Below are 14,161 nucleotides of genomic sequence, written 5' to 3'. Positions count from 1 at the left end.
AAGACCCTTTAGTATATAAAAGTCTGCGATAGGACCACTCAAGATATGCTTGTGTATATATAATATAATTGCCCTAATAGGGTTAGGGGACTAGTACCTAGTGCTATAAAGCACCAATAAACAGTACAAGCATTGTCCCATACAGTGAAAGATAAGGGTATGGAAACCCACAGGTGCAACTCACTGTTAGTTTCCAGGATCCATAGGAGCGGTCCACAGCAGTTCAATCAACGTCACTCGTTAGCGCGAACGGCGCTTGTATTTATATACCGGCTTATTTTGGAAGTATGGTACACCTTGATAAAGAGCACGAAACGCGTAGGTGTGATACCTGATGTTGCTGTGGGGGGCTTTGTCTGATCCCTTAATGGAATAAAGTTTTCATTTGCTACCATGAGCATCCTCCTGTTTTTCCAGGCAGTGCACTGCATTTTTTTCTTCATCTGTTCCTCTAGAAATCAAATCGACATGAAATCCCAGCCGCGACCGCTACATTAGTTTCTGAGAACTTGGTCCCTCCTGACCGAGAGTTAGCATGAATCTCCTGGAACTCAAATTGGCATAAATTCCCAGCCACGACCACTACGTTCATTTCAGAGAACTTGGGCGCAAAAGTCTGGACAGTCTCTGGTGGACAAACTTTCAGGCTTGAAATCAAAGCCAGATGCTTTGCTATTTCACACAAAACAACAAAGCCAACCCATGCTCTTTAGGCTCTGACTCAAGAGGGAATACACAATCTGATTGGCTCTAGGCTTCTTACAGTATTCTCTGCTTCATTCATAAAATAGAAGCAGACCGGACAGCCAATCAGTGCGTGGGAACTTTCTCAAGCAGCCAAGCAGAGCCATGCCAGGTAGAAAAGCCAGGTCAGCGGGAAATTTAAAATAGCAAAGAGACATACGCAAACCTGCCATATATCCCCCCAGCTGTCCCAATGCCACCAGCTGGGTAGGCGCTCCTAGGTCTGGCAAAACAAGTGGCATCCCGGAGGACTGCCTTTGATCTCCGTACCTACTCCTCCACCTTTCCCCGCTAACCAAATGCCGTTCACACCTCTGGTCATCCTCTGCGTGTTTGGATTTTGGTTCCGAATTTAAAACACACTGAAATACAATTTAATAAACTCTGAGTCTCTGGGTAATGGGAACAGAAAAGGGAAACATTTACTCTTTTTGTTTCTGTCTATATGACTCAGGTTGGACTCTCAGAGTCCCCCCAACCATAAGTACGGTTGAGTAACCACAAACCATATACTGTTTGTGGGTCACTTTAGCACTAGCTTGGGTACCCCCCTTAACCTAGGGATTCTGTCAGCTAAATGAATACATCTTTATCCCTGTGCCTCATTCTCCTTTCGGAGTTGTGGGGAAGCAGAGCGCCCTAGAGGTGAGCAGCGTTTACATTTTCAAGGGGAAGTATTACCGGTACAATGTGACTACATGTATCCGAGAATCAGGCATGGACACATTTATTGGGGAACCGGTAACGCTGGACCCCAACCTCCTAGGCATATTTTGTCAATGGTTCTTCCGCAAAACCCACCTTGAAATTCATACACTAGCAATCCCTGCTTTATTGCATGCCCGGAAAGGGAAAAACACAAAAAAGTTTTTTATTACAGCTTTACAAAAACAATGCAATGAATAATACACTGTAACTGTGTCCAAGAGCTGACTCTCTTGGGCCCTTATACACGGAGATGGGGTAACCAAACGGGCTTGACCTTTATTATGTAGCCTGGTTACACCCTCCTGTCACACTCCTGCAAATAAAAGAATTGCATTCTTACCCAAATATCCCACCTAAAACTTACACAGCAAGTTTCATGAGTCTGGGGTAAAGGGAACATGGAAAGTAGAAAAGCAGGGGTCGCTTTAACTTTACATGTATATATACCTGGCCCCTGGCTTATAGTGCTGGGTAGCTGCCAGGGACCCACAGTACCCATGGGCAACCAGAGGGCTTAACCTTTATTATGAAGCCAGGTTACCCTTGCCCGTCACAGCCAGGGCAACCTATGTATCTAATCACAGGCAAACACACAAGATAAAAACGAATCACATGTTAGTTATTCTTAGAAAGACAAAATGTATTAAGGTACTCTGTGCATGCTTTATACTCAAACCTAGTGCTGAGAGGGAACACACAGTGTTAAAAGGGTGCAGTAATAAATACGCAGAATGTATATAAATCTACTGTACCCCCCAAGAAAAAAAGGAACACAGGAGCGCACCAAGGTAAGAGTGATAATGTGTATTACCAAGTATAGAGAAAAGTAAACACTTACATAGAATAAAACTTTAATACATCACGATCTAGGCGATATCTTCTTTAGTAGGGCATCTCTCAAGAGGGTGTACAGGGGTAATGTCAATCCTTCCAGGTAATAGTCCCGCGCACTGGGGCTGACTCTGTAGTGCTATCCACAATCTGACCTCCACGAGTGTGAGCATGGTTGGGAGCGTAGTGCGCATGCGTAGGAATGAAGCCCTCCGTAGTCGTCTCTGGATGCCTGTCCATTTTGATAATCGCGACCGGGAAAGATACACTCGTGTGTATGCTAGCTAGCAAGGTATGTGAAAGCCAGCAACACAACTCGCGACGCGTTTCATATACCAAGTATACTTCATCAGGCTGGTCCCCCCCCTGGGAGCTACACCTGGGCAGATCATTGCTAAATGTATCTGCATTCTAAGAGGGCTCATACAGTACTGTCCAAACCAAGTAAAGACCAGACAAAAAAAAAGAAAAAAAAAAAAAAACAATACTGGGGCTACAAACAAAAGCAGGCATAAGAGCATAATGGGAAATTTCCATGTGCTGTCCAGATTCTTATGATGGAAACAACAGTAATTTGACTGTGTTGGCAGATATACCACCAGACGTCCACTACAGTACACTGTATTAGTAACAAAACAGGGATTTAATGAAGAAACAATCGCCGAATTTATGGAAAATAAGTCCAAAGGTTGAGGAAAGGGACAAGGTGAGAGAAGATCTCATTTGTTAAGGAAGGATCTCTGGCTTGAGGCAACAGGCTGACAGAAGGATGCTCTAGAGGGACCTCGGGAGCACCTTACAGCGTTCACGGGCAAAGACACAGCCTTCATATTGTGTGGCCTGTGAAGGTGGGATAGTAGATCAACAGGGGACTTGAGGCCAAGGTAACACTATGTAGGGACAACCCCAGGGACATCTGTCTTGGATCGGTATCATAGAAACCAGCAACAAAAAAATATCTGCTTAGGTCAAGTTCTTTGTTTATTCCCCTGGGGTTAATGTACCAAGTGTCCTTATCCATCTGGACTCTTTTTAAAGCAGCCTGCGTGTGAGATTACCCCATCATTGATGCTTTTCCATGCTGTCTATGAACTGATAACAGAGTTGGCTCACAATGTGCCCCGAGGGTATGAATGTGGGTGGCCGGCGCATCAAAAACAGATTAGTCCCATACAACCGTACATATAACTGCCTGGACCTCTACAATGAGGTTATGAGTATTATTGCATCCCTAATAGGGAAAGGGACTAGTACACTGATGCATATATTAGTACATAAATTGTCCCAAATACTGTGTTAATGAATAAGCATGAACCCACAAGGGTGACTCAGTGTTCAGCTTCACTTTTCCTCCAGTGTGGTCCAAATGCGGTTCCTTCCTTAAGCGGCGTGCTGATCCACCAGCAGGGTGATAGAAAGTGGAAAAGGCAGAAAAAAGGCAGCGCACTGCCAAAAACAGGAGAGGCTCACCAGTACATTAAAATAATTTATTTCATAAGAGGATCAGACATATCCCCAAAAAGCAGCAAAAAAGCACCACACACACGCGCTTCGGGCCGTGTGCCCTTTATCAAGTTGTATTACAAACATATGAACAGTCTGCATCTAAATACAGAATCAGTTTGCACCATTTGAGTGACGTCACGAGTCACCAGCCAAACCGCATCCAACTCCTTCGTGCGGTGGCTCTGATAGGTCAAAATGCCTGTGTCAATTTGCAAACTTTATTGAGACTAAGCTCACATCTAAATGCCTCCCATGTGCAAACAACAAGCTGCACTCTCCTCTGATAGGCTATGTGAGGAGACAGGATGCTCAAAGAGTTTGAGCTTGATATCAATAAAAGCAACTTTATCAGTAAGACTCAGATTAAGACATTGGCACTCCCATATATACTGTGAATCGTGACGTCAGCCATCTGGCTCGCAACAATCACAAATATCTCTTCAAGAAAAGATTAGTGTCAGTATGATTTAGAAATGTGTAAATAATTATTAAAAATGTAACCCTATAACTTAAACACTAACCTTTTTGAATTTATGTGAACATAAATCAAAAACCAACATATGTTTAACTATACCCAAACTACACACATATATACTCAAGTAATGGTTGGCTATGGACGTCACATCACTGTATACTATAATTGAAAATCACCTGGGGATAGCAGCATCACAACACTTTTTAGAACTTTCTGATTTATCACCTTCACAAGTCACTTTTATTTTAGATTCTATTCACTTTCTTTTCACACAATTATTTTTTGTTTGATGGTGTTTACTATCTCCAGACACGTGGAACGGCTATGGGTACCAGCTTTGCCCCATCCTATGCTAATTTATTCATGGTATGGTGGGAGTCGTTCCACGGGTTTGGAGATAGAAACACCTTCCGGGATCATAATATTTTTTATCAGCGTTTCATTGATGATCTTATTTTTATTTGGGAAGGTGATATCACTACACTTTTATTATTTACTGAATCACTAAACACCAATAATTATGGTCTTAAATTCACTTTCACTTATGATTATCAACACTTAAATTATCTGGACTTATTACTTTACGTGGATCTCTCTTTGAATATACATACAGATATTTTCCGTAAAGAGAACTCAGGTAACACTTACCTTAGAGCGGATAGCTGCCACTCCAGGACACTTATAAAGGGAATACCAAAAGGGCAGTTTATGAGAGTTAAACGAAACTGCTCCCAGGAAGAGTACATCCATAGACAATCAGACGATCTATATAAGAGATTTATTGCAAGGGGTTATGGGTCTTTGGATCTAATTCATGCGCGTGGCGAGGTAGAAGCAATGAATAGAGATCAATTACTTTGTAGAAAACCTAAGAAGGTCTCCAGTTTTGAGAGTCCACTGTTTATTACAACCTTTAGCTCAAAAGCTCAGACTATAAGATTGATTCTAGATAAAACATTGGGACATTTTACGCTTGGACCCTGTTTTGGGGCAGAATCTACCACCCAACCCCAAAATTGTATACAGAAAGGCTAAAACCATCTCAAATTGCCTATCACCCAGTCTGTTTGTATCTGACACAAGTAAATTTAAACAATTGACAAAAGGGTCATATAGATGTGGCTCATGCAATATATGCAATTTGATTGTACCATCAAAAACGTTTACAAGCACAGAGGAGCTGCTGACATGGGAGGGGGGCTGCTAACATGGGAGGGTGGCTGCTGACATGGGATGGGGGCTGCTGACATGGGGGCTGCTGAAATGGAATGGGCTGGGGGGGCTGCTCACATGGGGGTGCTGTTGAAATGGAATGGACTGGGGGGGGGCTGCTGACATGGGAGGAGGGGCTGCTGACATGGGAGGAGGGGCTGCTGACATGGGAGGGGGGGCTGCTGACATGGGAGGGGGGGCTGCTGACATGGGGGGGCTGCTGGAATGGAATGGGCTGGGGGGTTGCTGACATGGGAGGAGGGGCTTATGACATGGGAGGGGGGCTGCTGACATGGGAGGGGGTCTGCTGACATGGGGGGGCTGCTGAAATGGAATGGGCTGGGGGGACTGCTGACATGGGGGGGTGCTGCTGACTTATGGGGGGGGGGCTGCTGAAATGGAATGGTCTGGGGGGGCCTGATGAAATGTAATGGGCTGGGGGGGATGCTAAAATGAGCTGGGGGCTGCTGATATGGGCTGTGGGGGGCTGCTGAGATGAGTTGGGGGGCTGCTGATATGGGCTGTGGGGGCTGCTGTGGGGGGTTGCTGAAATGTCTGTGGGGGCTGCTTTGGAGGGCTGCTGAAATGGGCTGTGGGGGCTGCTGTGGGGGGCTGCTGAAATGGGGTAGGGGGCTGCTGTGGGGGGCTGCTTTGGGGGGCTGCTGAAATGGGGTCGGGGGCTGCTGAAATGGCTGAAATGGGTTGGGGGCTGCTGACATGGGGTGTGGGATCTGGAGTGGGGGGCTGCTGAAATGGGCTATGTTGGGCCCAACTCTGTTTTCCTTGTGAGGGGGGAGAGTGGTGTGAGTTGCAGGGGGGGTGATGTGAGTTGCAGGGGGGAGAGTGATGTGAGTTGCGGTGGGGAGAGTGATGTGAGTTGCAGGGTGGGAGAGTGATGTGAGTTGCAGGGGGGGAGTGATGTGAGTTGCAGGGGGGAGAGTGATGTGAGTTGCAGGGGGGGAGTGATGTGAGTTGCAGGGGGGGGAGAGTGATGTGAGGTGCAGGGGGAGAGTGATGTGAGGTGCAGGGGGCGAGAGTGATGTGAGGTGCAGGGGGGAGAATGATGTGAAGTGCAGGGGGGGAGAGTGATGTGAGGTGCAGGGGGGAGAGTGATGTGAGGTGCAGGGGGGAGAGTGATGTGAGGTGAAGGGGGGGAAAGTGATGTGAGGTGCAGGGGGAGTGCTGTGAGGTGCAGGGGGGTGCTGTGAGGTGCAGGGGGGAGAGTGATGTGAGTTGCAGGGGGAGAGTGATGTGAGGTGCAAGGGGGGAGAGTGATTTGAGGTGCAGGGGGGAGAGTGATGTGAGGTGCAGGGGGGAGAGTGATGTGAGGTGCAGGGGGGGAGAGTTATGTGAGGTGCAGGGGGGAGAGTGATGTGTGGTGCAAGGGGGGAGAGTGGTGTGAGGTGCAGGGGGTGGGAGTGATGTGAGGTGCAGGGGGAGAGTGATGTGTGGTGCAAGGGGGGAGAGTGGTGTGAGGTGCAGGGGGTGGGAGTGATGTGAGGTGCAGGGGGAGAGTGATGTGAGGTGCAGGGGAGGGTGGGATGTGTGTGGTGTGCAAGTGGTATTGTGTGTTTGATGTGGAGTGGGAGTATTATGTGTATGAGTGAGGGGGAGAGATGGGGGTATGAGAGATCGATGGGGAGTCTCGCAAAGGTTTATGATGGGTTTTGGGGGAGATATGAGGATGATGATGATGATGATGATGATGATGATGATGATGATGATGATGATGATGATGATGATGATGATGATGATGATTTTACCCGTGCGGCCCAAATCTTTTTTCCTTGGAGCAGTTCGGCTCTTCTCACTGTACAAGTTGTGCAGGCCTGATGTATATCATATACTGGGTGTATGGTACATTTTACCTAAAAATGCAGTATTATGCCTGCTTTATTAAATGTGATGCTTTTAATGGATCCGATAAGTCCCTTCATTTTGGTGGTGCAACATTGATATGCAGTAATGCATGATAAAAATAAAGCGCGTTGCGTTATTACCTAATTTTTAAGATATTGCAAGTTTTATATTTGCCCTAAGTATCATACTGTAACGCTTGACGGCCCCTAGACTTGGCCAGTACCCAGTACTGAGGTGGTTAAGGGTATAACACGCACCCAAAGCAGTGAGGGCGTGCCCGGAGTGTTGTAAGATGCTTTGCCGGATCTGGTGAGAAAGGGGTAGCCTGATACTTGCCACGTCCGAGGCGCCAGAGGTCCGAAGGTAGAGATCCGAAAGCCGTAGGTCAAGGGCAGGAGACAGCAGCGTAGTGAGGTCCAAATCCGAGTTCAGGGAGTAGCGAGGTACCCGAAGTCTAACGAGAGCCGAGATCAAATCCAAGGGTATCAAACGAGGGCAGGGACTGGAGCGAGAGCTGCAACACAAAAGAGAGCCAGGCATAGACCTCCGTACTACAAGAGCCACAGGAAAACTATGCAGAGCGAGGAAGAAGAGGGCAACTATAAATGTTGGCGAACCAATGGGAGCAAGAGGCGGAGCGGGGGCTTGACTGAGCGGTCGCAGGGATAGGTTTAGATGCCTGGTGTGGTGTTCCCTAGTGGGAATAGCCTCCAGCTGATGGGAGGTGGAGCCAAGGCTGCAGGAGGAGTGTAGAAGAGGACGGGTGGGTGCACGCCCTGTAACACTCCCGTGCACGCGCCTCAGCAGCGTGTGCCGCGGAGGAGCGGAGCGGCACCCGACCAGAGCGGGTAAGGAGCTGGCAGGGAGGAGGCCTGGGACGAGCGGTAGTACAAGGAGCCGGGGTGATGTTGACCCGCTGTAAGGCGCGTGTCTCCCGATCCCTTACAGTTCCTCCGGACTATCCTCCCAAGGTTTATGAGGAAATCTCTGATGAAATTGCTTAAGTAGAGCTGGGGCATGAATGTGATGACAAGGGTACCATATCCCTTCCAATGAACGAGGAATTGAAGTTTGCCCCTGGAAAGTCGTGAATCGAGAATGGTCTGGACTTCAAATTCTTGTTGCCCCTGTATCACGAGTGGGTTGGGTCTATGAGGACAGTCCGGAAAATGTACATTCTGGAAGAAGGGTTTAAGGAGGGAAACGTGGAACACTGTGGGTATCCTCATGGTGGGAGGTAGCAAAAGTCGATACACTGCCGGGTTGATCCGTTCGAGGACCTTGAAGGGACCCAAGAATCTGGGTGCCAGAATCTGAGAAGGAGTTTTAAGCTTGATATTTTTAGAGGAAAGCCAGACTCTGTCCCCAGGTTTATACTCCGGTGACACCTGACGTCGCCGATCCGCTTGGGCCTTCTGTTTTCGGACTGCCCCTTGCAAGGCTTTTTGGATCCTCTTCCAGGAGTCTTGTAAATTAGAGACTTGGATATCTTCTGACGGTACATGAGACGGAATGGAAGAGAGGGGAAGACTGCTAGGGTAGAACCCATAATTAATGAAGAATGGCGACTCTTGCATGGATTCATTCCTCAGCGAATTAATCGCGAACTCCGCCCAGGGTAATAGATCTACCCAGTTGTCTTGAAATTCCGACACAAAACATCTAAGATACTGCTCGAAGGTCTGGTTCATTCTTTCCGTCTGGTCATTGGTCTGTGGGTGATAACCCGAGGAGAAGAGGAGGGATATGCCAAGTCTCTGAGAAAATGCTCGCCAAAACTTAGAAATGAATTTGTGTGCCTCTGTCCAAGACAATGGTGAGTGGAACGCCGTGTAGCCTGACAATTTCTTTAGAAAATACGTCAGCCAAGGTAGCCGAATTGGGAAGACCCTTGAGGGGTACAAAGTGCGTGTGCTTGGAAAATCTGTCCTCTACTACAAGGATCATATCCATCCCTTTAGAGGGTGGGAGTTCCACAATAAAGTCCATTGATATATGTTTCCAAGGCCGTTCAGGGATGGGAAGGGGCAGGAGAAGCCCAGATGGTTTGTGTCGGGCGGACTTGCTCTGAGCGCACACCGGACAAGCTCTCGTGAAATCAAAAATGTCTTTGCTCATTTTAGGCCACCAAAAGGTCCGTTTGATTAAATCCAATGTCCTTTTGAAGCCCGGATGGCCAGCCGATCTGGAAGAATGCCCCCACTCCAGGATCTTGTGGCAAAAACGTGGAGCAGCGTACAGACGTCCTTCTGGCACCTTAATTCTCCTAGGGATATGAGCCTGGGCTTTGGTGATCTCATCCAGGATATCAAAAGTATTGACAGAAATTATGTATTTGGCAGGCAGAATGGTCTCCGAAGGTTCGTTAGATCTCTCCTCAGTAGAGAACTGGCGTGAAAGTGCGTCGGCCTTAATTTTCGTGGTACCAGGAATATACGAAATCGTGTAATTGAATCGGGAGAAAAAAAGTGCCCAACATGCTTGACAGGATCCCAGATGACAAGCCCCCTCAATGTACAATAAGTTTTTGTGATCAGTGAGAATTGCCACTGGCTCTTTGGTACCCTCGAGGAGGTGTCTCCGTTCTTGCAAGGCTAACTTGATTGCCAAGAGTTCTCGGTTCCCGACATCATAATTTCTCTCGGCTGAAGAGAATTTCCTTGAAAAGAAAGCACAAGGATGGAGTTTTTCTTGAGGTGAGGACCTTTGCGTGGGTACTGCCCCAGCTCCAACATTGGAAGCGTCAACTTCAAGGGTAAAGGCAAGAGATGTGTCCAGGTGACGAAGTATGGGAGCGGAGACGAAGGCTCTTTTGAGGAACTCGAAGGCTTTGATGGCATCAGGGGACCATGCAGATGGGTCAGCCCCTTTCTTGGTAAGGGCGGTAATGGGCAGAGCAATAGTGGAAAAATTACGGATACATTTCCGATAGTAGTTTGAGAACCCAAGGAAACGCTGGACGGCTTTTAGGGAATTCGGTAACGGCCAGGCTAGAACAGCCTTCAATTTCTTAGGATCCATGGTGAAGCCTTTGTCGGAAATTATATAGCCTTGGAAGGCTGTGGATGATTGGTGGAAGAGACATTTCTCCATCTTCGCGTAGAGGCTATTTGCGCGAAGCTGAGCGAGGACCACCCTAGTATGATGTATGTGCTCCTCAAGGTTTCTGGAGAAAATGAAGATGTCGTCTAGGTATACTATGATGAAATTACCCAAAATGTCCCGGAAGATGTCATTCATAAATTCTTGGAAGGCAGCTGGGGCATTGCAGAGGCCAAACGGCATCACAAGATATTCATATTGGCCCGTGCGTGTGTTGAATGCAGTCTTCAACTCATCACCCTCCCGTATTCGGATTAAATTGTAAGCTCCTCTCAGGTCAAGTTTGGAGAAAACAGAGGCTCCTTGGAGCCGGTCAAAGAGTTCCGAAATTAGAGAAAGGTGGTACCGGTTTTAACTGTGATTTTGCTAAGCCCACGAAAGTCGATACTGGGTCTTAAGGAGCCATCCTTTTTCTTCACGAAGAAGAACCCTGCCCCGGTTGGGGAAGTGGAGTTCCGAATAAAACCTCTCTTGAGGTTCTCCTGGATGTATGTTGTCATAGCCTCGGTCTCAGGCACGGAGAGGGGATACGATTTAGACTTAGGGAGTGTGGCTCCAGGAATTAATTATATGGGGCAGTCATACAAACGATGAGGCGGCAGAACCTCAGCCTGGGTCTTGTTGAAGACATCCAAGAAATCCCGGTATACTTCTGGAAGGGTGGAGAGAGGTGGTAACAAAGTGTCGAGGCCAGCGAGCATGGTAATGGGGGTATGACAGCCTCCTTCATGGTAGGAACCCACTGGATCGGCAATTCATTCATCCAATCGAAATGAGGATTGTGAAGATGGAGCCACGGCAATCCGAGAATGACCTGGACTGTGGGTGAGTGGAAGACATCGAAGATGATGACCTCAGTGTGACCGTCCGCAGTGGTGAGTGTGAGGGGAACTGATTCCCAGATAATGAACGCTGGTTGGAGAGGTCGGCCGTCAATAGGCTCAAGGCCGATGGGTACCCTCTTCTTGACTAACGGAATTTGGTTGTTGCAGGCATAGTCGTGAACCAGGAAGTTGCCACCAGACCCGGAGTCGATAAATGCTGGGACCGCTACCTGGACATTGGGACCCTCGAGGGTTATAGGCAAAAGACGCCCATAGGTACTGGGGCAGGAGGGGACGGTGCAGCTGGCAGGTCGTTACTTGTTCGCACTGGAATTGCCAGTGTTCCATGGACACACCTTGGCCCACCTCAGGGGGGTCTGCAATTGGTGGGCTCTGCATAATGTAACTCTTGACTGCCCGCAGACCTGGCCAGTCCCCAGTACTTAGGTGGGTAAGGGTATAACACGCACCCACAGCAGTGAGGGCGTGCCCGGAGTGTGGTAAGATGCGTTGACGGGTCTGGTGAGAAAGGGTTAGCATGATACTTGCCGCGTCCGGGGCGCCAGAGGTCCGAAGGTATAGATCAGAAAGTCGTAGCTCAAGGGCAGGAGAGAGCAGCGCAGTGAGGTCCAAAGCTGAGTTCAGGGAGTAGCGAGGTACACGAAGTCTAACGACAGCCGAGATCAAATCCAAGGGTATCAAACGAGGGCAGGGACTGGAGCGAGAGCTGCAACACAAAAGAGAGCCAGGCATAGACCTCCGTACTACAAGAGCCACAGGAAAACTATGCAGAGCGAGGAAGGAGAGGGCAGACAGGGACTATAAATGTTGGAGAACCAATTGGAGCAAGAGGCGGAGCGGGAGCTTGACTGAGCGGTTCAAGGGATAGGTTTAGATGCCTGGTGTGATGTTCGCTAGTGGGAATAGCCTCCAGCTGATGGGAGGTGGAGCCAAGGCTGCAGGAGGAGTGTGGAAGAGGACGGGTGCGCGCGTGCCTTGTAACACTCCCGCGCGCGTGCCCCTGCTGCGTGTGGGCGGAGGCGTCGTGTGCCACGGAGGAGCTGAGCGGCACCCGACCGGAGCAGGTAAGGAGCTGGCGGGGAGGAGGCCTGGGATGAGCGGCAATTCTAGGAGCCGGGGTGACGGGGACCCGCTGTAAGGCGCGTGTCCCCCGATCCCTTACACATACTCCCAATTAGTGTGCAGTGGAAATAAAGAAACTGCGCACCAGTTTATGTATATATTGCAATTAAGTGTAATAAAAAAACTCTGAGAGATTGTCTGGTAATAGGACAGTGAATGAACTCTCATTAATTAGTGCAACCAGTGTCTATACAGTAATGACACAACGTGATTATGCGACAAGTTTTAAATAATAAAAAAACTCATACAAAATATCTGATAATCTGCTGCTGGTCAACAAAGATAGCTCATTATCTCACGAACTAATATTGAAAGGAAAAAGACAGCGCACGACTCTCATAGTGTAAAAAAGTTAATATAATATGACAAAGTATTGGTGGTAAGTATTACACGTACAGAAAATATAATCTTTAAAACATGACATGTTTATTGTACATGTTACCACTTCAGCAATCAATGGTTCCCACACTGTGAAGAGACCGCTGCCGCTTCCTCTCCAGATCAGGCAAGTGTGGACATCCTTTGTGAACAGAACAACAAAATACGATCATGCTGATAGTTCTTCACTCTGAACTTGCATGCATGTAATATGCTCTTTGTCTCTGAAGAATACGTGATTGGAACAAAGATACAGATGCGGCGGCCATTATTGAAACACTTCACGCGGTGTATACCTCGGAATATTGATGTCATTGCGAGGGATTTCTTCCAACCGTACCGCCTTAAGACGCGAGTGCAGGCAAGTGCAGAAAATGGCATTTTAGTGTTCTTGTTTTTAAACACCTGAAATTGACACAGAAGCACAGTAGCACAGTACTGTACACATTACAATTCATTCATTTCATTGCATTTAATTGCACACAAACCATGAAATTCAAACAAAGCAACAGCGATAAACATGTGTGCCTGAGGCGATTGGCAGCGTTAATGCCGCGTGGAGTACAGCATCGCACACGAAACCTCCGCAGTAATTTGTTCTAATAACGGCCGCTGCATCTGTATCTGTCTTCACCTTGTATGATCTAAAGGACCATCTTCAAGCTGTTGTTCCTTTTTAGTTCCATGCAATATTTGTTCCACCATTTCTCTCTTTATACTGTATACAGATTTCTGTTTTTGACCGGTATAAGCTCTTTCTTGTATTAATGATAGGAACATGTTCACTTTAAGGAATATATTGCATACTGTGCTGAAGGTCTTTTGGATAAGATGGGTATTTTGTCTTTTTTAAGCTGTCTTTTTAAATGGATTTATTAAATTGATGTAAAGACACACACAGACACACACACACACACACTTAGATGGAAATCCTCTGCCTTGGGATAGTATTAAAATATTCGATTATTCAAATATTCCATAGTATATTAAGTAACACGGCATAAGTTTATACTCAAATTTCATAGGAATTATATAACATTAAGCACTGTTTACAGCAAATGTAATTGGGTTTATTATCCCCAATATTTTAGGTTCTTATTTGTCTGTTGAATTTTTTTTATATACTATCCTTGCAGGCATTAGTTTTGCATTTCTCAATTCATTACATTGTTTTTATAAATTAATTCCGATTTGCATTTTAATTAGACAGTTATTATGATTAAAACCAGAATTCATGAAATGCACCTGTGCACTCAGTGCAAATGACATTTAAAATTATTTAATGTGGAAAATTCATTATGGTAATTTCACAATCTGTGCAGGCACAATACATGTGTGCTGCATATTTCACGAATTACAGTATGTTAAGAAGAATTTA

Source organism: Ascaphus truei, chromosome 3 (genome assembly GCF_040206685.1).
Source record: "Ascaphus truei isolate aAscTru1 chromosome 3, aAscTru1.hap1, whole genome shotgun sequence".
Lineage (NCBI taxonomy): Eukaryota > Metazoa > Chordata > Amphibia > Anura > Ascaphidae > Ascaphus > Ascaphus truei.
The sequence above is the reverse complement of the archived record's forward strand: the minus strand, read 5'-3'. Positions refer to the sequence as shown.